We start from the raw sequence: 24,964 nt of genomic DNA on the forward strand, positions 1-24,964 counted from the left end.
GTATGGGGTCAGTGTGTTTATGGGGTCAGTGTGTGTATGGGGTCAGTGTGTGTATGGGGTCAGTGTGATTATGGGGTCAGTGTGTGATTATGGGGTCAGTGTGTTTATGGGGTCAGTGTGTGTATGGGGTCAGTGTGATTATGGGGTCAGTGTGTGATTATGGGGTCAGTGTGTGATTATGGGGTCAGTGTGTGTAAGGGGTCAGTGTGTTTATGGGGTCAGTGTGTTTATGGGGCCAGTGGGTTTATGGGGTCAGTGTGTGTTTGTGGGGCAGTGTGTATATGGGGTCAGTGTGTTTATGGGGTCAGTGTGTTTATGGGATCAGTGTGTTTATGGGGTCAGTGTGTTTATGGGGTCAGTGTGTGTATGGGGTCAGTGTGATTATGGGGACGTGTGTGTATGGGGTCAGTGTGTGTATGGGGTCAGTGTGATTATGGGGACGTGTGTGTATGGGGTCAGTGTGTTTATGGGGTCAGTGTGTGTGTATGGGGTCAGTGTGTGTGTATGGGGTCAGTGTGTGTATGGGGTCAGTGTGTGATTATGGGGTCAGTGTGTGTATGGGGTCAGTGTGTGTATGGGGTCAGTGTGTGTATGGGGTCAGTGTGTTTATGGGATCAGTGTGTGTATGGGGTCAGTGTGTGTATGGGGTCAGTGTGTTTATGGGGTCAGTGTGTTTATGGGGTCAGTGTGTGATTATGGGGTCAGTGTGTGTAAGGGGTCAGTGTGTTTATGGGGTCAGTGTGTGTATGGTGTCAGTGTGTGTAAGGGGTCAGTGTGTTTATGGGGTCAGTGTGTGTATGGGGACAGTGTGTGTATGGGGACAGTGTGTGTTTGTGGGGCAGTGTGTGTACAGGGGGAGGAGGGAAGGGAGTTTTTTTTAATTAAAAAAAATTTATTTAATAAAATTAATATATTTATGTCCCCCCTCCCTTCTTACCTTTATTGAGGAGGAGGAGGGGGGACATTTCTCCGTCCCTGGTGGTCCCAGTGTGATTCCCTGGTGGTCAGGTGGGGAGAGTGAACTCTAGCCCGCGCTCCAGGGCTAGAGTTCACTCTCGCGAGATTTGGAGCGTTGCCGTGGTTACCGCGGCAACGCTCCATGCTAGTGAGAGGAGGACCCGGCGGGAGCTCAGCCTGCAGCTCCTCTCTCACTCTCCTGCCGGCTGCCAGCACAGTGCTTGCGGACCGGGGAGGGAGATCACTGATCTCTCTTCCCGGTCCGCAGGCACATTGCAGGGCTGGCACTTGGGCAATGCCAGCCCTGCACTAGCCGGCCGGGGGGAATCTCGGGGGGGGCAATTGCCCCGTTGCCCCCCCCCCCTGGATCCGCCAATGGGTCTGGAGTGGTCCACCTCTGGGCATGGGTGTTGCGACTCTGTCGTCGTGGGACATGCTTTGCGGCTGTTACCGGAGTGGCCTTTTGTCTTGGTAAGTTAGGCTGAGGGTTCCCTGGTGCTTTGGAGGGTGCTTTACCCATGGGAGACCCAGGCGTTTTGCAGTTCCCGTCGCTTCGCCTTCTCCCTTGTTGCTGAGGGTGTGAGTGCTGCTTTCGATCTTATGCCAGAATTGTTCAAACAGTTTGTCAAGGCGTTGTAGCATGCCTTCTACCGAGCCCGGTCGATCATCCGTCAGTTTATGCAGTTCGCGCCCCTGTTCAGGGAGCACGTGCGCCATCTTAAGCGAGTTGGCAGGGTTCGCCTCGTGGTTGGTGTCGGGCAACTGAGTGGAACGTTTGGGTATAATGCTAGCCTGGGGGGGCCGGGATAACCCCCACCGGTCCATGGGGGGGGACAGCACTAGTCGAGTATCTCACCGCCAGTTGAAGCAGTAGGAGAGCGGCCGCCTCCATTCGGTCACTGGTAGGCCGCATAGCCTCGGCTCAGGGTTTCCAGCGGGGGAGAGGTCCACGGAATGGGTCTCCAGCACCACCAGTGTTTCAGTCATAAGCTTGATCGTGCTTTGCAGCCAGGTGAGATATTTATTCAAGAATAATGTTGGATTTTGTGTGCCATTCGTGGGAGCTAAGACACCACACTTCTATCCTGTTCAGTGTCCAGGCTCCGCCCCCGAAAGGTTTTTTTACTGTAAGAACAATCAGGATGTGGAATTCTCTGCCTGAAGAAGTGGTTTTATCAGAGTCCATACAGATGTTCAAACAGCTACTAGATGCATACTTGCAAAAACAGAATATTCAAGGATATAATCTTTCAATGTAGGGTAATAACTGCTTGATCCAAGGATAAATCTGACTGCCATTCTGGGGTCAAGAATGATTTTTTTTCCTAGCTTGTTGCAAAATTGGAAGTGCTTCAAACTGTTTTTTTTTTGCCTTCTTTTGGATCAACAGCAAAAAACAAATGTGAGGAAAGCTGACATAGTCTCTTTTCAGCTATGTAACTATGTAACTATGTAACTATGTATGTTATTATCATAGAACTTTGAAGGTTTGGTAATAGAGACACTAGGGAGCAAGGAGACAAATTACTACTACCACTACTCCCACATCAGCCACGATACATACAATAAAACCCAAACCTCCTAGACGAGTCCTACACTAACAATTTGCCTTGATTCTTTCAGCTTCAGGTAAAATAAATGAGACAGAGAGGGGTATTTTTTGTAAACCCTTACATACTTACTAATCCTTAACAGGGAACACATGCGGTGGGCAGTATAACTCATTAGAGATTTTTTTTTACCTGATGCTGAAAGAAGCAAGGGGAATTGTTAGCGTAGGACTCGCCTAAGAGTTTTTCCTTGACGTGGCAGGTGAGCTTACACGTAAATGGCCATTGGAGTGATACAAAAAAACTGTTATTTATATAAGCATAGAGATTTGGGATGGGCGCACGTTACTCTTTTCTTTAGCTATCGAAATAAATATAGATAAATTAAAGTCTCTGCAAACAATGAATTAAAGGTCGAGACAGATCCTTGGTCTTCTCAAGTCCTTAGATAAGTAGGTTAGTTAGTTAATGCCATGATATACATAGCATTAGGATCTTTAGGCTTCATGTGTTCGTGAACATCCAAAAGTAACAGCCAGGTCCAGCTTCTGGGATGGAACAGACTAAACATGGTGGCTTAGCAGGGAATGGCCAAAGGTGGTTCTTAAGTATGAAACATCTGCAGGTGCTAGATATACTATGGGCCAAGTAGTAAGATATGTCCATATGTTATTCTAATTATTGGTGAGACATCCATCCAAACTTGAACAGGTAACTAAAATTCAAGACAAGAATAAGAATCATTGCAGAAATGTATATTTCCAGGCTGGGGATAGGACAAAGAACATAGATTCTGCTAAATTATTTAATCTGTAAAAAAAAAGGTCTCAAGACATGTCTCCCATACAGCGCCGTTGCAAGGATTTTTAGCTACACAGGTGCAGATGCATTTTTTTTTTTTTAAATTCTTTATTTTTGTTGTGCGTGATATAACAATAGGCTCGGTCAGCCACAATAGCAGTTCCAAGCAGTAATAAACAGTTATAACATAACGTGGCATAGGAGTATACAGCACATTTTTAGTTTTGGATGATAACATATTAGAGTCCAACGCTTCAACAGTATATATAGAGTAGTATAGGAAGGTTATCACAAGATGAGTAATTCAAAGATTACATTGCTATGCATGGTAGGGTATACTAGATTCTCCGCTAGATAGGTTACAGGTGTTTCTACTCTGTATAACACAAGTATGCTTGTGGTTAGTGCTAAGCTGGGCTGCGAAACAAACAAGCTTCTCTCGATTAAATAGTAAATGATAAGTAGTATAGGTAGGTGATCACAATAGGAGTTATTCAAAGAGTACAGTGCTATGTATATTACGGTATACTAGTTTCTCTGCTAAATAGGTTACAGGCTTTTCTACTCTATGTAATACAAGTATGCTTATGGTTAGTGCTAGAGGTTAGTGCTAAACTGGGCTGCGAAACAAACAGGTTAGAAAACAAAAGCATGTCATCTTTGGCTGTGTCTCCGGCTAGACATGGTTAATATGTGCAGTCTGGCATGGTACTGCTGTCTCGGCGGGTTGCAGTGCCTCGTGTAGATGCTTCTTGAGGTATTAAGTCCCATCCCATCCTGTGTCATATCTCTGGTTTGGGTGTGTGGGAAAATGCGAGTGTGCGGGGCAGGGTCTGTCCAAGTCCCCCCTATAGCCCCGGGCTTGTGTGAAGGCCTGCACCTCAAGTCCGCGAACCAGGTGACTCACGTGGGAGGCCGAGTTCTTCCCCTGTGGGGGGGCTGCTGTGTGTCTTAGTCAGCATAAGCGGTCAGTGCTCTGGGGTTCCATCCCGACGGTCTTCAGCCCAGGTGGGCCCATTCTGTGTGCCAGCCTCGGGTCTGATAAGGAGTGCCCAGGGGGGTCCTGTCCTTCCCCTGCTCTCCCTCTATCCCCGCATTCCCTTCCGTTGTTAACGCAGGTGTCACCAGGTGGGCTTGGGAGCCACGGTAGTTCTCCGCCACGAGGTTACAGCCAGGCTTGCTTGTGCGCTGCTCGCGGTTGTGCCATTTAGTTGTTCGTCGGCCATCTTGGTACTCGCTGTCCGTTCCACAGCGCCCGGCCAGAGTGGAGATGTAGCCGTGTACATAGGTGGTCGCCCGTGGGGACCGGGATGACCCCCCGGCCCAGAGGGGGGAGGGGGTGGCAGACCGCCGGCCAGAGAACTGGGTGAGCGGCCGTCTCACCCGAGCTCAAGCCCGTAGGCCTCAGGCCTCGATCGGGTGACTTTGGTGCCTTGGGGGACCCATCAGGTATCTCTGGAATCCTCATCGCATGGGTGGTGTTATGCTCGCATTTTCAAGCTGTTGTGTAGCCATGGCCCGCCGTTAGCTCCGGTTTTTCGGCTCCGAGGCAGGAGCTCAGACAAAGCGTGTCTGATCCGGCCGGCGGCCAGGCCCCGCCCCCCCGTGCAGATGCATTTTACCGCCTCCCCAGCCCCCTTCAAAATAAAAAATGCATCTTCACCTGTGTGTCTTGTTGTAACCCCCCTTTTGAATTTCTTACCCCTTCTGTGCTCTAGTGTATTTTATCCCCCCTTTAGTATGTATCTTACTTCCCCCAACCCCTTTGAGTGTCTCTTACCTCCAGCACCTTTCTGAGTCTTACTTACCCCAGCCCCTTTCTGTGTCTATTTCTTACCCCAGCCCCTTTCTGTGTCTCTTTCTTACCACAGCCCCTTTCTGTGTCTCATTCTTACCACAGCCCCTTTCTGTGTCTCATTCTTCCCACAGCCCCTTTCTTTGTCTCATTCTTACTCCAGCCCCTTGCTGTGTCTCTTTCTAACCCCAGCCACTTTCTTTGTCTCCTTCTCCACCACAGTCCACCACAGTGGCTCTTTTTTCCACTTGGTCCCTTTTATGTGTCCGTCCCCTCCAGATCCCTTTGTGTGTCTTTCCTCCCAAGCCAAAGGCACACAGGCATCGTTTTTCAGGCACACAGGCAGTGGCGTACATACGAGGGTCACAGGGGTCGCGGCTGCGACCGGGCCCAGCCCACCAGGGGGCCCGGCGGCCCTGCGACCAGGTATGTATGCCAGTGTGGCCAGCCTCTTCTCCTGGGGGGCCCTCGAGGCTGGCCCTGGTGTCACCGGGCAGGCGGGCTGGCGCGCGAGGGAGCACTCTCCCCTGAGTGCTCCCTGTTCAGCAACCTCGCACACCGCACTGATGCCGGAGCCGGAATATGATGTCATATTCCGGCTCCGGCATCAATACGCAGCGCGCGAGGGAGCTGAACAGGGAGCACTCAGGGGAGAGTGCTCCCTCGCGCGCCAGCCCGCCTGCCCGGTGACCGGCCGCCCAGCAACACCACTGGACCCCAGGGAATCCCATCAGCTCTCCCAAAGGTAAGGAGGCTGGGGGATTAATTTTTTTTTTAAATGTGTGTGTGTGTGTGTGTGTGTTAGAGTGAGTGTGTGTGTGTTATAGTGTGTGTGTTAGAGTGAGTTTGTGTTTTAGAGTGTGTGTGTGTGTGTTAGAGAGTGTGTGTGTGTGTGTGTTAGTGTTATAGTGTGTGTGTGTGTTAGAGTGTGTGTTAGTGTTAGAGTGTGTGTGTGTTACTGTGTGTGTGTTACTGAGTGTGTTAGTTTGTGTGCTTCTGTTAGTGAGTCTGTTGGGTGTCTGTTAGTGAGTGTGTATGTGTCTGTCTGTCAGTGACTGTGTATGTATGTCTGTCACTGAGTGTGTCTGTCAGTAAATGTGTGTGTCTGTTAGCTAGTGTGTATGCGTCTGTTCGTGAGAGTGTGTTTGTGTGTCTGTTAGCTAGTGTGTTTGCGTCTGTTCGTGAGAGTGTGTGTGTGTGTGTCTTCAGCACTTTCTCCAGCGTTGGACTCCCTTGGGGCTGGGGATCCCTCAGCCCCGATCCGCCTCTCCGCTCCGACTGTGCATGCACGGCAAGAGCAGTGTGCGCATTCAAACCGCCCATAGGAAAGCATTACTCAGCTACAGGGTTAAAACTAGAGGGACCTGGCACCCAGACCACTTCATTGAGCTGATGTGATCTGGGTGTCTGTAGTGGTCCGTTAAGTGTATGTGTATCTGCATGGCACTGGCGTACATACCGCGGTCGCAGGGGTCGCAGCCCTGTGACCTCTGCGACCAAGTGCCCGCCGCCATGTGTTGCGGCCCCGGCCCGCGCAGAGTAAGCGCGGGGGGGTGGGCCACGGATCAGTTTTCGCACCAGGGCCCCATGGGTTGTGTGTACGCCCCTGCACACAGGTCATACAGGTACACTGTTATACAAACACAGAAATAATTATACAGAGACATACAGTCAAAGACATACAGACACAGTCACACAGAGACATATAGGCAGAGACATACACACATACAGAGGCATACCGTCATACAGACAGGGCCAGCCTTAGGGGTGTGCGAGCATAGACCATGGGGCGCCCTGACAGCCGACACAGCTTGCACCTGGCCGGCTGACAGGGGAGCTAAAACTGGTACCCGGGTGGAGGATTAATTATTCTCCACCCGGGTCTATTAAAAATGAAAAATTAAAAAATTCTCAGCGGTGGGGGTGGGGCTTAATGAGTGGCGGGGGTGGGGCTTAATGAGCGGCTGGGGCGGGGCCTATACATACCTGAAGCTGCACAGGAAGAGGGAAGCAGGAAGGCGCCCCTGCTTCCCCAACAACCAACTGCATCCGCTACCCCTTGCAGCCATAATGGAAAGAGGTAAGTCTGTGTGTGTGTGTGTGTTACTGTTTGCCTGTTCATGTGTCTGCCTTTCTGTGTGTGTGTGTGTGTGTGTGTGTGTGTGTGTGTGTGTGACTGTCTGCCTGTGTGTTACTGTTTCCCTGTTCATGTGTCTGCCTTTCTGTGTGTGTGTGACTGTCTGCCTGCCTGCGTGTTACTGGTTTCCTGTTCATGTGTCTGCCTGCCTACGTGTGTGTGTGTGTGTGTGACTGCCTGCCTGTATGTATGACCGCCTGCCTGTGTGTGTGTGTGTGTGTGTGTGTGTGAGAGTGAGTGTCTGCCTGTGTGTGTGTGTGTGTGTGTGTGTGAGACTGACTGTCTGTGTGTGTGTGCCTATCAGTGCGTGAGTGTCTGCATGCCTGTAACGGAGTGTGTATGACTGCTTGTAATGGAGTATGTGTGACTGTCTGCTTGTGACTGTGTGTGTGACTGTCTGTCTGTGACTGTGTGCCTGTCTGTCTTTAACTGTGTGTTTGGCTCTGTGACTGTCTGCCTGTAATTGAGCATGTGTGACTGTCTGCCTGTAACTGTGTGTGTGTGTGTGTGTGTGACTGTCTGCTTGTAACTGAACGTGTCTGATTCTGCTTGTAACTGTTTGTGTGACTGTCTGCTTGTGCCTGTGTGTGTGACTGTATACAGGCATCTTGGTGGGGGGAGGGGGTGCCATGAAGACTTTTCGCACAGGGCGCTTAATGGCCTAAGGCTGGCCCTGCATACAGACACATATATACGTACAGGCATACATAGTTACATAGTTACATAGTTACATAGTTAGATAGCTGAAAAGAGACTTGCGTCCATCAAGTTCAGCCTTCCTCACACCTGTTTTTTGCTGTTGATCCAAAAGGCAAAAAAAAACAAAAACAAAAAAAAAAAGTTTGAAGCACAATTTTGCAACAAGCTAGGACAAAAAATTCCTTCTTGACCCCAGAATGGCAGTCAGATTTATCCTTGAATCAAGCAGTTATTACCCTACATTGAAAGATTATATCCTTGAATATTCTGTCTTTGCAAGTATGCATCTAGTAGCTGTTTGAACATCTGTATGGACTCTGATAAAACCACTTCTTCAGGCAGAGATTTCCACATCCTGATTGTTCTTACAGTAAAAAAACCTTTCCTTTGCCTTAGACGAAATCTTCTTTCTTCCAGTCTAAACGCATGGCCTCGTGTCCTATGTAAAGTCCGGTTTGTGAATAGATTTCCACACAATGGTTTGTATTGGCTCCGAATATATTTGTATAATGTTATCATATCCCCTCTCAGGCGATGTTTTTCTAAACTAAATAGGTTTAAATTTGTTAACCTTTCTTCATAGCTGATATGTTCCATTCCTTTTATTAATTTTGTAGCCCGCCTCTGCACTTTTTCTAGTGCCATGATATCCTTCTTTAGAACAGGTGCCCAAAATTGCACAGCATATTCAATATGTGGTCTTACCAGTGATTTATAGAGAGGCAAAATTATATTCTCGTCCCGAGAATGAATGCCCTTTTTCATGCATGACAATACCTTACTGGCCTTGGTCACTGCTGATTGACATTGCACATTGTTGCATAGTTTGTTGTCTATAAGAATTCCCAAGTCCTTTTCGTGTGTTGTTATCCCTAATTCACTTCCATTAAGGGTATACGTTGCTTGTGTATTCTTTACGCCGAAGTGCATAACTTTGCATTTTTCAACATTACATTTCATCTGCCATTTGAGTGCCCAGTCCTCCAGTCTATCTAAATCCTTCTGCAGCAAAGTAATATCTTGCTCACATTGTATTATTTTACAAAGTTTTGTGTCATCTGCAAACACTGAAACATGACTTTCAATGCTGTCTTCAAGATCATTTATAAAAATGTTAAATAGAAGGGGTCCCAGAACAGACCCCTGAGGGACACCACTTGCCACCTCTGTCCAGCTTGAAAATTCACCATTAACGACAACTCTTTGTATTCTTTTTTTAAGCCAATGTTCTACCCAAGAACAAGCATTTTCATCGAGACCGATTTCCTTGAGTTTGAACACTAATCTTTTGTGTGGAACTGTATCAAATGCCTTGGCAAAATCCAAATAGATCACATCCACTGCAACACCCTGATCTATACTTCTACTTACTTCTTCGTAGAACGCAATCAAGTTAGTTTGACATGACCTGTGCTTCATAAAACCGTGCTGATTTTTGCTGATAACCATATTCTTCTCAAGGAATTCTTGAATATTATCCCTTAATAACCTTTCAAATATTTTACCAGCCACAGAAGTTAAGCTCACAGGTCTATAATTTCCAGGCAAGGATTTTGAACCCTTTTTGAATATAGGAACCACATCTGCCTTCCTCCAATCCTCCGGAACACTTCCTGAAAGAAAAGAATCTTGAAAGATTAAAAACAGAGGTTCACTTATTTCTACACTTAGTTCCTTAAGTACACGTGGATGGATACCGTCAGGCCCTGGAGCTTTGTTTATATTAACTTTCTTTAGTTGCTGCAGCACATTGTCTTGAGTTAACCAATTACAATTATTCTGCAAGTTTTTAGTAGCAATCATTTGCACATCTATTGCCATGGGTTCTTCTTTAATATATACGGAGGAGAAATAGTTATTTAGAATTCCTGCCTTTTCTTGGTCTTCATTAACTAACACCCCCGTTTCAGTTTTAAGTGTACCTATACTTTCATTTTTGGGTTTTTTGGAATTTATGTACTTAAAAAATGCTTTGGGGTTGGTTTTGCTCTCTTTAGCTATAATTTTTTCATTTTGAAGTTTAGCAAGTTTAATTGCCTTTTTGCACGCATTATTTGCTTTCTTATATCTTTTATAAGATGCATCTGATTTGTCCGATTTAAATGCTTTAAATGCCCTTTTCTTATTTTTAATCTCTTGTTTTACTTCTCTACTAAGCCACATTGGTTTTAATTTGTTTCTTTTATACTTATTTCCCAATGGTACATACTGAGAAATGTACCTTTCTAATATTTGTTGGAAGATGATCCATTTATCCTCAGTGTTCTTTTCACTAAAGAGTTTATGCCAGTCAATATATTGTAAAGCTTCCCTTATCTTATTGAAATTGGCCTTTTTAAAATTATATGTTTTAGTATACCCCATGTGCTTTTGTTTTTTTGAGTTTATTTCAAAGGACACTATATTGTGATCACTATTTCCCAAGTGCTCACCTACTTGAATGTTGGTCAAAAGATCAACGTTGTTTGTTAAAACCAGGTCCAGACAAGCGTCCATTCTAGTTGGCGCTTGTACAAGTTGTGACATGAAGTTGTCATTTAACAAGTTTAAAAACCTAATTCCCTTTGCTGAGCTACTAGTCCCTATGTCCCAATGTATGTCTGGGTAATTAAAATCTCCAATAATTAAAGTGTTACCAAGGGTTACCAAGATTTACCAAGAGTTACCATACAGAGACATACAGGCAACCGAAACAATATGAAAGCACCGGCCCTGCTCCCATAGAGCCAGTGAAAGCAGGTTTGCATGGTAGTTGCTAAACTCCAAATAGCCACAACAAGGAACCAAGATCCTCTTTGAACCAGAAGAATTATACTACATGTATACTACAGGTTCCAGAAGGCACTGAATTCTAAGGCACCCCTGGTTCCCCAAGAATAATAGAAAGACAGATAACTTAACTTTGAAAAAAAATGTAAAATATTAAAAAATATATATCATATATAAAAAATATATATATCAATATATAAAAAATTAAATAAAGTATTACAGGATTACATTATTTTAAGAGTTTACCCAAAAATATTAAATCACATGAAAAGCTTATCCAACTATTTTAAGTTAGGGCCTTTTCAAAATTATTCAATATTGTTAGAAAAACTTTCCAAATAATTTGTCTACAGAAGTAAGGCTGGACAGGAAGTGAACCCTTCCACTTCCTGTCCAGTCTTACACACAGGCACTGCTGAAGCTGAGATAGCACTTCAGCACGCAAACCTCACAGCACGCAAACCTCACTTTTAGGGTGACCAAACTTATCCATTGACTTCAATATAGTGTAAGATGCTTTAAACATTTTGCCCCTACCTGTACCTTTCCACCAGATTCAGTATAAAAAAAATACTCCTAATAATAAAGGCACTGAGATCATCGAGGCACTGGTAGAGGAACCTACATGACCACAACTGGAATACTGTTCCTCTTGTGGTTCCAGAACTTTAAAATAGTTTCTGGTTACTCTATTTTACTATAATGCAGTTATTTCCACAAATCACAAATATCTACAGCAGAATGTTGGTGTAAAACACAAATTTTTCATGATCAAATATGGTCAGAAAATAGTGCATTGAGCTATAATGCAGGGCGGTCTGCCATCCTGACTCATATTCCTTGGCAGCTGAGCACGTCACCTGTTATGTGATAGTATCGGAAAAAAAAAGTGATTTGCGCACACAGAAGAGAAATGTGAATTTTACCTTATACACAGAGTATTCTTTAGGTATTCACACTATAAATAGTTTGTAACACCTATATACAGATAAATAAAATGCACATAATGTAAATTGTAAAAAACAAGTAATGTTTTAAAGGCAGTATATTTCTTCAAACTCACACTTTTCAGAGCCCATTCAAAGTTGGCTCTAAACTTATAGCGTTTGTCATCTCATCCTTGAGATATCCAATAGTGGTAAAGTGTATACATCCACAGGAACTTAGGACTGGCAAGTTGCAGCAACGCTCCAAAAGTCCAAGACAGGTATGTATTAAAAATGTTTTATTCCAAAAGTATCTTAAAATAAAAGGTATATATATATATATACAAGATAAAAAAAGTATATAAGCAGCACAACGCGTTTCAACCTCTCAATAGGTCTTTCTCAAGTGCATATAATTTTATACTGGGCTCAAAAACCCTTAAATATACAAAACAATCAGATGATATAATTAATAATGCTAAATAGCTGTGAATAGACTCCCACCCATATCCAAATATGGTCATAGCCGGAAGTGTTATGCCAAACTCAAAATGGCTACACTTCCGACTATGTTCCTCTATCTCCAGCCCTCCCCAACATGTCCGACATTACATTCAACCAAAGCAAGTCATAAGGTTCCAGTTCATTGTTCCTTCGGTCCTCTTGCCGTCGCGTCATTTCCTTTAGTGACGTAATCGTGCATTCCGATACGTCACTTCCGGTCATGTATGTTGCGGGTTTTTTTTCTGTCTGTCACAGCTTCCTGTCACAGGTTAATTTCGGCACATATATGTCCATCATTAGAACGGGCAAGATGAAAAGGCAGAAGTCAGAGGAGGAAAAAAATATATATATTAAAAACGGGAAAACTAAGATGTTTATGTCCACTTTTGTATTAACCCCTTAAGACCGCAGGACGTACTATGCCGTCCTTATTTTGGTGGCTCTAAAAGCCGCAGGATGGCATAGTACGTCCTGCGATCTTATGTACTTACGCGGTCGCCGGCGATCCCACGCCGGTGATCGCGGTATGGGGGACTTACCTGGGAGCCCAGGGAGATCCCCTGCGTCCTCTTCAGCCGCCCAGGGCCATGTGATCGCGAGGTCCTTGCGAGGACCCCGCGATCACATGGACGGCATAGCCGTCCAAGGCATTGCCAGCAGGGGGAGTGCCTGTAATGACAGGTACTCCCCCTGCTGTCTGAAAAAAAAAAAAAAAATGTTAAAACAGTGTAAAAATAAATTATATATACTTAGATCATATATATATTTATTATATATATGATCTAAGTATATATATACACACATATACACACATACACATAAATATGCATACACTGTCTACGTGTATTTTAATATTAATATATACATAATTATATATATATATATTAATATCAAAATACACGTACAATGATATTGATTAAATATATATATAATTTTCATTATATATATATATTTATATATAATAAAAAATAAATAAATATATAAATACGTTAAAAAATAAAATAAAAAAATAATAAAAAAATAATTAAAAAAAATAGATAAAAAATATATAAACATGCGTAATTTCGTTCTAACTGTATTTTAAAATTAATATATATATATTGATATCAAAATACATGTAGAACGAAATAATATATATATCTATATACATAAGTATATACGTATATATCACTATGTATATACCTATATATGTTGCGGTCACCGGCCCGCCGAGCCTCACGGTCGTGCCCGACCGGCACGACCGCTCCGACTACACGAGCTTACCTGCTCGTCGGCGAGCCGGGAACCGCGCACGTAGTTCTTCCGGGCATCGCGCCCAGATCCAAGATGGCGCCGACCGCGTGGTCGCGTCTATTGCTAGCCCCGCCCCCGAGAATTATACCAACGTGTGCGTGACGTCACGACGTCAACGCACACGCACGTTTTGGGGTCAGAGGTCGCCCTCTGACCAATCATAGCCTAGAGAGGGGTATTTAAACCCCTAGCTTTCCCCATTACTTTGCCATGTCGTGGTTTCAGTTTCCTGGTTTCCTGAAAGTGCTGATTCTGTGTTTCTGATTTCCTGGTATCCTGATCCTTGGCGTTTCCCTGGTTATTCTGATCTCTGGTTTCCCTGACTTGGCTTGTTTTATCGGTATTGAGTATTTTCTGGCTTCCTTGACCTCGGCTTTCCCTTTGACCATTCTCTGTCTCTAGCGTATTAGTCCGGCCATTCTAAGGTCCGGTTTACGCTCTATCCTATTATTTTCCTTTTCTTACTTATGTATATGTTTACATAGTTTCTGCGTGCTGGACCACATTACTAGTCGTGACATTACGACATGGCCATGGATCCTGCAGAACTATGCAAGCATATGATCGCATGTGAGAGTAGGGTGGAGGATATGGACCACAGGTTAGACCAATTTGCCCAGGCATTTCAGACCTTGCTCCAGAGGACTGCCTATTTAGAGGTTCCTCCGGTACCACCTGTGGTTCCGCCACCTGTAGTGGTTCCCGTACCACATAAACCACCGTCCATAACCTTGTCACCGCCCCCTCGCTATGGAGGTGATTCCAAGGAATTCAGAGGTTTTTTAAACCAAATTGAATACCACTTTGAGGCCTCCCCAGGTTCATTCCCAACAGATAGATCGAAAATTGGCTATCTGATGAACCAATTAACAGGAAAGGCCTTAACCTGGGCTAACCCCTTATGGGAAAGTGGTGACGCAGTAGCCCGTGATTACAATACTTTTCTTACGGCCTTTAAGGCTACGTTTGAACCTAAAGGCAGGGAGAAGAACGCTGCCAAAGCCCTTATGAGAATCAAGCAAGGCAGTCGTTCTGTAGCCGATTATGCAATAGAGTTCAGGACATTAGCATCTGAGGTTGATTGGACCAATAGTGGTCTGGTGGCTGCTTTCTCTGAGGGTCTAGCTGAGAGTATACAAGATGAGACTGCAGCTAGAGACCTTCCGGTTAATCTTAACGAGTTTATTGCATACATGATAGACATTGATAACCGGCTCAGAGAGAGAGAGAAAAACAAACAACGTAACAGACGTTCTAATTTGTCCATAGCCCCTCGTTTCTCTAACCCAGTGGTGAGTAGCCAAACTCCTCTTCCGGAACCTGAACCCATGCAATTGGGTAGCGCTAAACTCACTGAGGCAGAGAGACAACACAGACGTAACGAGGGGTTATGTATGTATTGTGGCAAGAAGGGACATCTAAGATCGTCATGCCCGGTTCGGCCGGAAAACTTGCACACCTAAGGCACGTACGGGGACCGACCTTAGGTGTGATGTATATGTCCCCTAAATTGACTAAGAACCGTTTCCTTGTCAAAGTAACCTTATCTTTCAAGAACACTACTGTTCAGTGTGAGGCTATGATTGACTCTGGGGCAGCGGAGAATTTCCTAGACAAAGAATTCTCTGCAAAACATCTCATGCCCTTAAGACATAAAGAGAAACCTATAGCAGTCGAGGCCATTGATGGAAGGCCTCTTACCCAGCCTTTCATCACACACGAAACTCTGCCAATCACTATTTCAGTGGGTATTCTCCATTCTGAAGAAATGACCTTTCAAATTATATCTTCACCTACAGTGCCGATAATACTCGGTTTTCCTTGGCTCCTGAAACACAATCCACGTTTGGATTGGATTGAAGGAGAGATTGTGAGTTGGGGTGAGAGATGCAAAGGTGTTTGCTTTAAGCAAATCCCACAACCTATTTGCACCATCAATGTTCCTGTTACACCTCCTTTGACCACACAAATTCCACAGCAGTATATGGATTTGAAAGAGGTATTTAACAAGGTCCAGTCAGAAGGGTTACCTCCTCATAGACCTTATGACTGTACTATAAACTTATTACCAGGGACTATGCCTCCCAAGGGAGGAATCTATGCCTTGTCCCCCCAGGAAAATCTTTGTTTGGAGGAATATATTAAGGATGCTCTCAGAAAGGGTCATATCCGTAGGTCCTCCTCACCAGCCGGGGCTGGATTCTTCTTTGTCTCTAAAAAAGAAGGAGACCTACGCCCTTGTATTGATTATAGGGGTTTGAATAGGATTACCATTAAAAACGCCTACCCTATTCCCCTTATATCAGAGCTATTTGACAGATTGAAGGGAGCTCGAGTCTTTACCAAGCTCGATCTCCGAAGTGCATACAATCTAGTCAGGATTAAGGACGGTCACGAATGGAAGACCGCATTTAACACCAGAATGGGACATTACGAATACCTGGTTATGCCGTTTGGATTATGTAACGCTCCAGCGGTATTCCAGGATTTTATTAACGATGTCCTAAGAGAGTACCTTCACATGTTCGTTCTAGTGTATTTGGACGACATTCTCATCTATTCCCCAGATCTAGAGACACATCACGATCATGTGAGAATTGTACTGAAAACCCTGTTACAAAACGGCCTTTACTGTAAACTGGAAAAATGCCAGTTTGACCAAACGGAGATACAATTCCTTGGATACGTTATATCTCCGTCTGGTTTCCAGATGGATCCTCGCAAACTGGAGGCAGTCTTACAGTGGCCATTACCCAAGGGCCTTAAAGCTACTCAACGCTTTATAGGTTTTGCAAATTACTACCGCAAATTCATAAGGGGATTTTCCTCCGTGATTTCCCCTATAACCAATTTAACAAAAAAAGGAGCAAATTGTATATCCTGGCCCAAAGAAGCAAGAGAGGCATTTGAACAATTAAAATTTTTATTTTCCTCAGCACCTGTCCTGACCCATCCTGATCCATCCCAACCATTTATCCTCGAGGTGGATGCATCAGAGACAGGAGTTGGAGCCATTCTGTCTCAAAGAGAAAGTCCTGATACGCCTTTACATCCCTGTGGATTTTACTCTCGCAAACTCACACCTGCAGAGAGGAATTACGACATAGGGAATAGGGAACTTTTGGCCATTGTACTTGCCCTTAAGGAATGGAGGCATCTCTTGGAAGGTTCCAAAGAGCCACTTTTGATCTTTACTGATCATAAGAATTTGGCTTATATTGGGGACGCTAAGAGACTGTCCTCTCGTCAGGCTAGGTGGTCATTGTTCCTCTCCCGATTCAATTTCGTAATTACGTACAGGCCTGGTACTAAAAACACCAAGGCAGATGCACTTTCTCGGCAGTTTGAGACAGATGAAGTACCAGAACAGGTGATATATCCTATTGTACCTCCTGAATGCCTCATTGCCACTACTGTTTCCGAAGTGTCTTCTCCACTCTTCTGTGCCATAATAGCAGATCAAACTCAGGCACCTGTGGGAAAACCTCCGGACAAACTGTATGTGTCACCTCAGTTTCGAAAGAAGGTACTAGATTTGTTCCATGACAACCTCACAGCGAGCCATCCTGGAGTCCATAAAACTCTCTCAGCCGTCTCCAGGAGATTTTGGTGGCCTGCTCTTAGAAACGATATCAAAGATTATGTTGGGGCATGTCAAATATGTGCCGTTTCTAAAGTTCCTCCTAGGTCACCTCCTGGACTGTTACAACCACTGCCCATACCTAGTGCTCCATGGACCCACTTGGCCATGGATTTCATTGTGGATCTACCCAGTTCAAACGGGTTTAATACAGTTCTTATGGTTATTGATAGATTCACGAAGATGGCACATTTCGTCCCACTTAAAAAATTACCATCTGCCCAAGATCTAGTTCAAATATTCTTGAGAGAGATCTTTCGGTTGCACGGTGTACCCAAAAACATAGTATCTGACAGAGGTACCCAGTTTGTTTCTAGGTTTTGGCGTTCCTTTTGCAAACAATTGGGCGTCGAACTCTCCTTTTCGTCAGCATATCACCCTCAAACTAATGGAGCAGCAGAGAGGGCGAATCAGTCTTTAGAAGCTTATTTACGTTGCTTTATAAATGCCAATCAATCTAACTGGTATGAGCTCTTACCCATGGCTGAGTTCGCCAGAAACAATGCCACTCATGAATCTTCTAATCACAGTCCATTCTTTGTTAATCAGGGTTATCACCCCACTGTTTTACCTTCTGCATTCTCAGACACAGATATCCCCGCTTTGAACACCCGTTTAGAATCGATTCATGATACCTGGGATTCCGTCCATTCAGCTCTGGAAAAAGCCTCATTCCGAGCAAAGGTCCAAGCTGACAAGAAACGGGGCGCTAATCCTGTCTATCTTCCAGGTGACAGGGTGTGGCTCTCCACAAGACATATCAAGCTTAAGGTCCCATCCATGAAATTTGCCCCTCGGTACATTGGTCCCTTTCGAGTTACCCAACGTATTAATCCAGTGACCTATTCTTTGGCACTACCGGCTCATATGAGAATAGCGAATACTTTCCATGTGTCTCTGCTCAAGCCCCTTACTTGCAATCGCTACACCAGGGTATCCACTCCTCCTCCGCCCTTGGTAGTGGGTGATCAAGAAGAATACGAAGTCCATTCTATCATGGACTCCAAATTATCCAGAGGTGTCTTGTCCTATCTCGTTGACTGGAAGGGTTATGGTCCCGAGGAACGTTGTTGGGTTCCTGCTGACCGGGTCCATGCGCCCCGTCTTATCCGGTCATTTCACAACCGCTTTCCTCTTAAGCCGGGTCCTTCCCGCCCGGTGCGCGGTCTTCGAGTGGGGGGTACTGTTGCGGTCACCGGCCCGCCGAGCCTCACGGTCGTGCCCGACCGGCACGACCGCTCCGACTACACGAGCTTACCTGCTCGTCGGCGAGCCGGGAACCGCGCACGTAGTTCTTCCGGGCATCGCGCCCAGATCCAAGATGGCGCCGACCGCGTGGTCGCGTCTATTGCTAGCCCCGCCCCCGAGAATTATACCAACGTGTGCGTGACGTCACGACGTCAACGCACACGCACGTTTTGGGGTCAGAGGTCGCCCTCTGACCAATCATAGCCTAGAGAGGGGTATTTAAACCCCTAGCTTTCCCCATTACTTTGCCATGTCGTGGTTTCAGTTTCCTGGTTTCCTGAAAGTGCTATTCTCGTGTTTCTGATTTCCTGGTATCCTGATCCTTGGCGTTTCCCTGGTTATTCTGATCTCTGGTTTCCCTGACTTGGCTTGTTTAATCGGTATTGAGTATTTTCTGGCTTCCTTGACCTCGGCTTTCCCTTTGACCATTCTCTGTCTCTAGCGTATTAGTCCGGCCATTCTAAGGTCCGGTTTACGCTCTATCCTATTATTTTCCTTTTCTTACTTATGTATATGTTTACATAGTTTCTGCGTGCTGGACCACATTACTAGTCGTGACAATATATAAATAAAAATAATTAAAAAAAATTATATACATATATATACACACATATATATATACACACATATATATATATAATAATTCTACGCATATATTTATGTAATAATTTTACATAATTAGGTCATTTTATTAATTACAATTTGCAGGACCTGCCTGCCAACCCAGGCCAAAAGTTCAGGGAATTACATTGTCTAGCACTATATTTAACTCTGTAACTTTCCAAGACACCATGAAACCTGTACATGGGGGGTACTGTTTTACTCGGAAGACTTCGCTGAACACAAATATTAGTGTTTAAAAACAGTAAAATATATTACAACGACGATATCGTCAGTGACAGTGACATTTTTTGCATTTTTCACACACAAATGGCACTTACACTGACGATATAATTGTTGTGATACGTTTTACTGTTTTGAAACACTAATATTTGTGTTCAGCGAAGTCTCCTGAGTATAACAGTACCCCTCATGTACAGGTTTTATGGTGTTTTCAAAAGTTACAGAGTCAAATATAAGGTTTGCGTTTCAGTTTTTACACATTAAAATTTGCCAGGTTGCCTTTGAGACCGTATGGTAGCCCAGGAATGAAAATTATCCCCATGATGGCATACCATTTGCAATAGTAGACAACCCAGGGTATTGCAAATAGGGTATGTTCAGTTTTTTTTTTTTTTTTTTTTTTTTTTTAAATTCTTTATTTTAGTGTGCAATAAAAGAATAACATACCGGCTTGCATGGCCACGACAGCGTCCGCAAGCTTATTATGGTCAGATATTTGCATACAGTGCCATGACATATGAAACAATTGCACTTTTTTTTATAGTTAAAAGAAACATGCTGAATTGTAGATTGTATTGTAAGACTTAGAAAATTACAGGCTAGAGACCCTACGTTAGTAAAAGGTAGATTGTACAAGCTTAAAACAAGGATTTATATGACACGAGTATTTTAAAAGGAGAGTAAAACAGACATCTTTTCTACGAGTTTAACCCTTAGGGGGCCCCCCTTTTAGCTAAAAAGACAGTCCCAGCAGGAGATAGGAAAATATGGCTATGACTGGAGTTAAAAGTGTGGTATTGCCAGAAGGGAGACCTGATCTCAGCTGTGTATGGTAGTGGCAGGGACACCTGGGATCCCAGTAGTAGGCCCATTGTCCCGCTGGAATGGTGGTGTGTGTGGCATTTGAGTAAGTCCTTTATGATCATCAGGGTTTCCATGCCCCCGTGTGATTCTGGAATCAGTCCCATCGCTTGTACCACCTTCTTCAAGATAGGTCGGACTGGAGCTGTGTGTCGTTCGAGTCTGGGCATAATTCAAGTCTCCCGCCTGCTGCATGGCCGCACATCAAGAGCCTGCAGTGTGCTACTTAGCTCCGGGCATTGTGTTAACCAGGCACTTCTTCTGCAGTTGCCCGAGGGGCGAGTCCGTCCGAGTTGTAATGTATGTTGCTGGCTTCTCCGTGGGGATCGTGGGAGGATGCGGCAGCCGCCATCTTGAGTATGCTAGATTTCTTGGTGCGCGTTTAGCAGGTATGCCGCGATCCATCAGCCTTATTAGGGGGCACCCAGAGGGTAGACCGGGATCACCCCCGCCGGTCCAAAGGGGGGGGAAACGGGGCGCCAGTCGGCAGCACGGGCCAGGCGCGGAGATCGGCCGCTTCTCCACAGCCCAGGGCTCACCATGCCGCCATGCTGACTCTCTGACTACCGGCCGCGTGGACATCCGAGGACATCGAGACACGCTTTTGGGGCACCCCAATCCACTCAGGAACTCCCCAGGATGAGATAGGGTCGTCAATATGGGTACACGGCATAGCAATCGGTGTTATTGATAATAGATGTGCCGGAGCTCAATCAGAGTGCGTCCGTCCGGCATGACAGTCAGGCCCCGCCCCCATGTTCAGTTTTTTTAGTAGCCACTTAGTCACAAACACTGGCCAAAATTTGCGTTCAAATTAATTTTTTGCATTTTCAAATATTAACACTAACTTTGGCCAGTGTTTGTGACCAAGTGGCTACTAGAAAAGACTGGACATACTCAATTTGCAATACCTTAGGTTGTCTACTTTTGCAAATGGTATGCCATCATGGGGGTAATTCTTATTTCTGGGCTACCATATGGTCTCAAAGGCAACGTAACCAATCTGGCGAATTTCAATGTAAAAAAACTGAAATATGTAACACGCTATATTTGACCCTGTAACTTCCCAAAACACCATAAAACCTGTACATAGGGGGTACTGTTTTACACGCGAGACATCGCTGAATACAAATATGTGTATTGTATTGCAGTAAAAGCAAACAGTATTATGACATTCACAGTTAGAATGTCACGTAGAACTAAAAAAATTAAAAAAATTCTTATTTTCTCCAATTTTTTTAATATTTTTTTCATATTAAATTATGTTCCATACCTAAATATTTGATGTTAAACGAAAGCCCTGTTTCCCCTGAATAAAATGATATATAATAATGGGGGGGTGCATTTAATATGAAAGAGGTGAATTATGGTTGGACAGACATATAGCGCAAATGCCAGGTTTTGTTTACGTTTTTTTGGATCACAACTTGTACATTTGGCTGCGGTCTTAAGGGGTTAAATGGATAATATATAACTTAAACATCAAATCTATGTGTGTTAAAAAACAAAAGCATGCAAATAAAAAAGAAGGAACAAAGGGGGTGGATTCAAACCAGGATGAATATACACATCCCAAGGGAATTCCAAATAATATAAAACACCACCATTAATATGATTGTACAGTCTCCATCTAAAGAAACATAATTAAAAATACTAATTCTAATTAAATATATATATATATAAAAACCTTTATAAAATGCTATTGATCTCAAAGTCAATATTGAGACCCAAGGGAGATAAAGTGCGCATTTTCGAAAATCCACTTTACTACCCAAGAAGATTTTATCGCATTTTAAGTGTAAATGGTGACATTACACTTTGGTGGTTTTTAGCTGCACCAGATTTATTAAGAGTAGCGCCATTGTGTCCTTTCTTCTGTTTTATCTTTTGTTATGTGATAGTGCCACTGGCATGCCCCTGCTCCAGCGTGCCCCTTGTCCTTCATCCTCTCCTAGTGTCATACTTGTAAAAGCCACAAGTGTGATTTCCAAGGAGATTAACTTTTAAAGTGATTGCAGCCATTATAAATGGGATATTCATTCCAACAGCTAATTTTGCTGCATATAGGAAGGACCTTATCCACGTACAAGCACATCTTTCCTACAAGCCGCAGATTAGCTGTTGGAATAAATCTCACAGTTTGTATATAGAGAGGCACTATGTCGTACATGTTATTGGCCAATAATGGAGATATTATCTGGAGCAGCCGGTTGAGAGATGTATGGGTTACTGACATATTGCAATGCTATCTTATTGTATGGGGCACTCGGAAACCATGCCAACCTAGATTTATGTAAATTTATGTGTGGCTGGTACAATATCATAAAGAGTTACGGTGCACTATGAATTGCCCATTTTGCTGATTTAATTATTTTTAATGATGTTCATTTCGAGTCACAAGAGAGAAATTGTGGAAAATAACCCGGGAATTGCAAATACATAGCAGTTGGATTTTAATTAATGGCTAGTTTGGGCTAAACCTTTCCATTCCCTTGCCTATTTTCCATAATTCACAGTTTAATAAACAAAACCCTTTCTGTGAATTTTGCACAAAGTAACACGCCTCAAATGGATATCATGAGGACAGACTAGGACTATGCTTTGTATACCATCTGGATTCACAAACAAGACTCGACTTTGTCTATGTTTACATATTACAGGTGTAGTAACATAGTATCAGCATGGTTTACATATTACAGGTGTAGTAACATAATATCAGTTATCAGCATGGTTTACATATTACAGATGTAGTAACATAGTATTAGTTATCAGCATGGTGTACATATTACAGGTGTAGTAACATAGTATCAGTTATCAGCATGGTGTACATATTACAGGTGTAGTAGCATAGTATCAGTTATCAGCATGGTTTACATATTACAGGTGTAGTAACATAGTATCAGTTATCAGAATGGTTTACATATTACAGGTGTAGTAACATAGTATCAGTTATCAGCATGGTGTACATATTACAGGTGTACTAACATAGTATCAGTTATCAGCATGGTTTACATATAACAGGTGTACTAACATTGTATCAGCATTGTACATATTACAGGTGTACTAACATAGTATCAGTTATCAGCATGGTTTACATATTACAGGTGTAGTAACATAGTATCAGTTATCAGCATGGTTTACATATTACAGATGTAGTAACATAGTATTAGTTATCAGCATGGTTTACATATTACAGGTGTAGTAACATAGTATTAGTTATCAGCATGGTTTACATATTACAGGTGTAGTAACATAGTATCAGTTATCAGCATGGTGTACATATTACAGGTGTAGTAGCATAGTATCAGTTATCAGCATGGTTTACATATTACAGGTGTAGTAACATAGTATCAGTTATCAGCATGGTGTACATATTACAGGTGTAGTAACATAGTATTAGTTATCAGCATGGTTTACATATTACAGGTGTAGTAACATAGTATCCGTTATCAGCATGGTGTACATATTACAGGTGTAGTAACATAGTATTAGTTATCAGCATGGTGTACATATTACAGGTGTAGTAACATAGTATCAGTTATCAGCATGGTGTACATATTACAGGTGTAGTAGCATAGTATCAGTTATCAGCATGGTTTACATATTACAGGTGTAGTAACATAGTATCAGTTATCAGCATGGTTTACATATTACAGATGTAGTAACATAGTATTAGTTATCAGCATGGTTTACATATTACAGGTGTAGTAACATAGTATTAGTTATCAGCATGGTTTACATATTACAGGTGTAGTAACATAGTATTAGTTATCAGCATGGTTTACATATTACAGGTGTAGTAACATAGTATCAGTTATCAGCATGGTGTACATATTACAGGTGTAGTAGCATAGTATCAGTTATCAGCATGGTTTACATATTACAGGTGTAGTAACATAGTATCAGTTATCAGCATGGTGTACATATTACAGGTGTAGTAGCATAGTATCAGTTATCAGCATGGTTTACATATTACAGGTGTAGTAACATAGTATCAGTTATCAGCATGGTGTACATATTACAGGTGTACTAACATAGTATCAGTTATCAGCATGGTTTACATATAACAGGTGTACTAACATTGTATCAGCATTGTACATATTACAGGTGTACTAACATAGTATCAGTTATCAGCATGGTTTACGTATTACAGGTGTAGTAACATAGTATCAGTTATCAGCATGGTTTACATATTACAGGTGTACTAACATAGTATTAGTTATCAGCATGGTTTACATATTACAGGTGTAGTAACATAGTATTAGTTATCAGCATGGTTTACATATTACAGGTGTAGTAACATAGTATCAGTTATCAGCATGGTGTACATATTACAGGTGTAGTAGCATAGTATCAGTTATCAGCATGGTTTACATATTACAGGTGTAGTAACATAGTATCAGTTATCAGCATGGTGTACATATTACAGGTGTAGTAGCATAGTATCAGTTATCAGCATGGTTTACATATTACAGGTGTAGTAACATAGTATCAGTTATCAGCATGGTGTACATATTACAGGTGTACTAACATAGTATCAGTTATCAGCATGGTTTACATATAACAGGTGTACTAACTGTCAGGATCGGGACAGGGATCCAACACGCAGAGTACAAACAGGTGGTAGGTACGTATACCGGACCTTAGAATGGCCGGACTTAACGTAAGGAGTAAGTAGAGAATGGTCTAGGAACAAGCCGAGGTCGAGGGAACGAGAGGACAGGTAAGCGAGAGACAAGCCGAGTCAAAGGGTAACAGAGATAAACAGGGTAGTACAAACAAGCCGGGTCAGAACCAAAGAGACAACTAGAATACAAGAGCACTGAGTGACTAGACAGGCTAGAACCACGACAGGGCAATGAGCAGATGCCGAAAGCCTTACTTTATACCTTGATTCTAGAGGGTAATCACGCCCCCGACGAGTCCTGATTAGTGCTCGGG

This window comes from Pelobates fuscus, chromosome 2 (assembly GCF_036172605.1).
Source record: "Pelobates fuscus isolate aPelFus1 chromosome 2, aPelFus1.pri, whole genome shotgun sequence".
NCBI classification, from domain to species: Eukaryota; Metazoa; Chordata; class Amphibia; order Anura; family Pelobatidae; genus Pelobates; species Pelobates fuscus.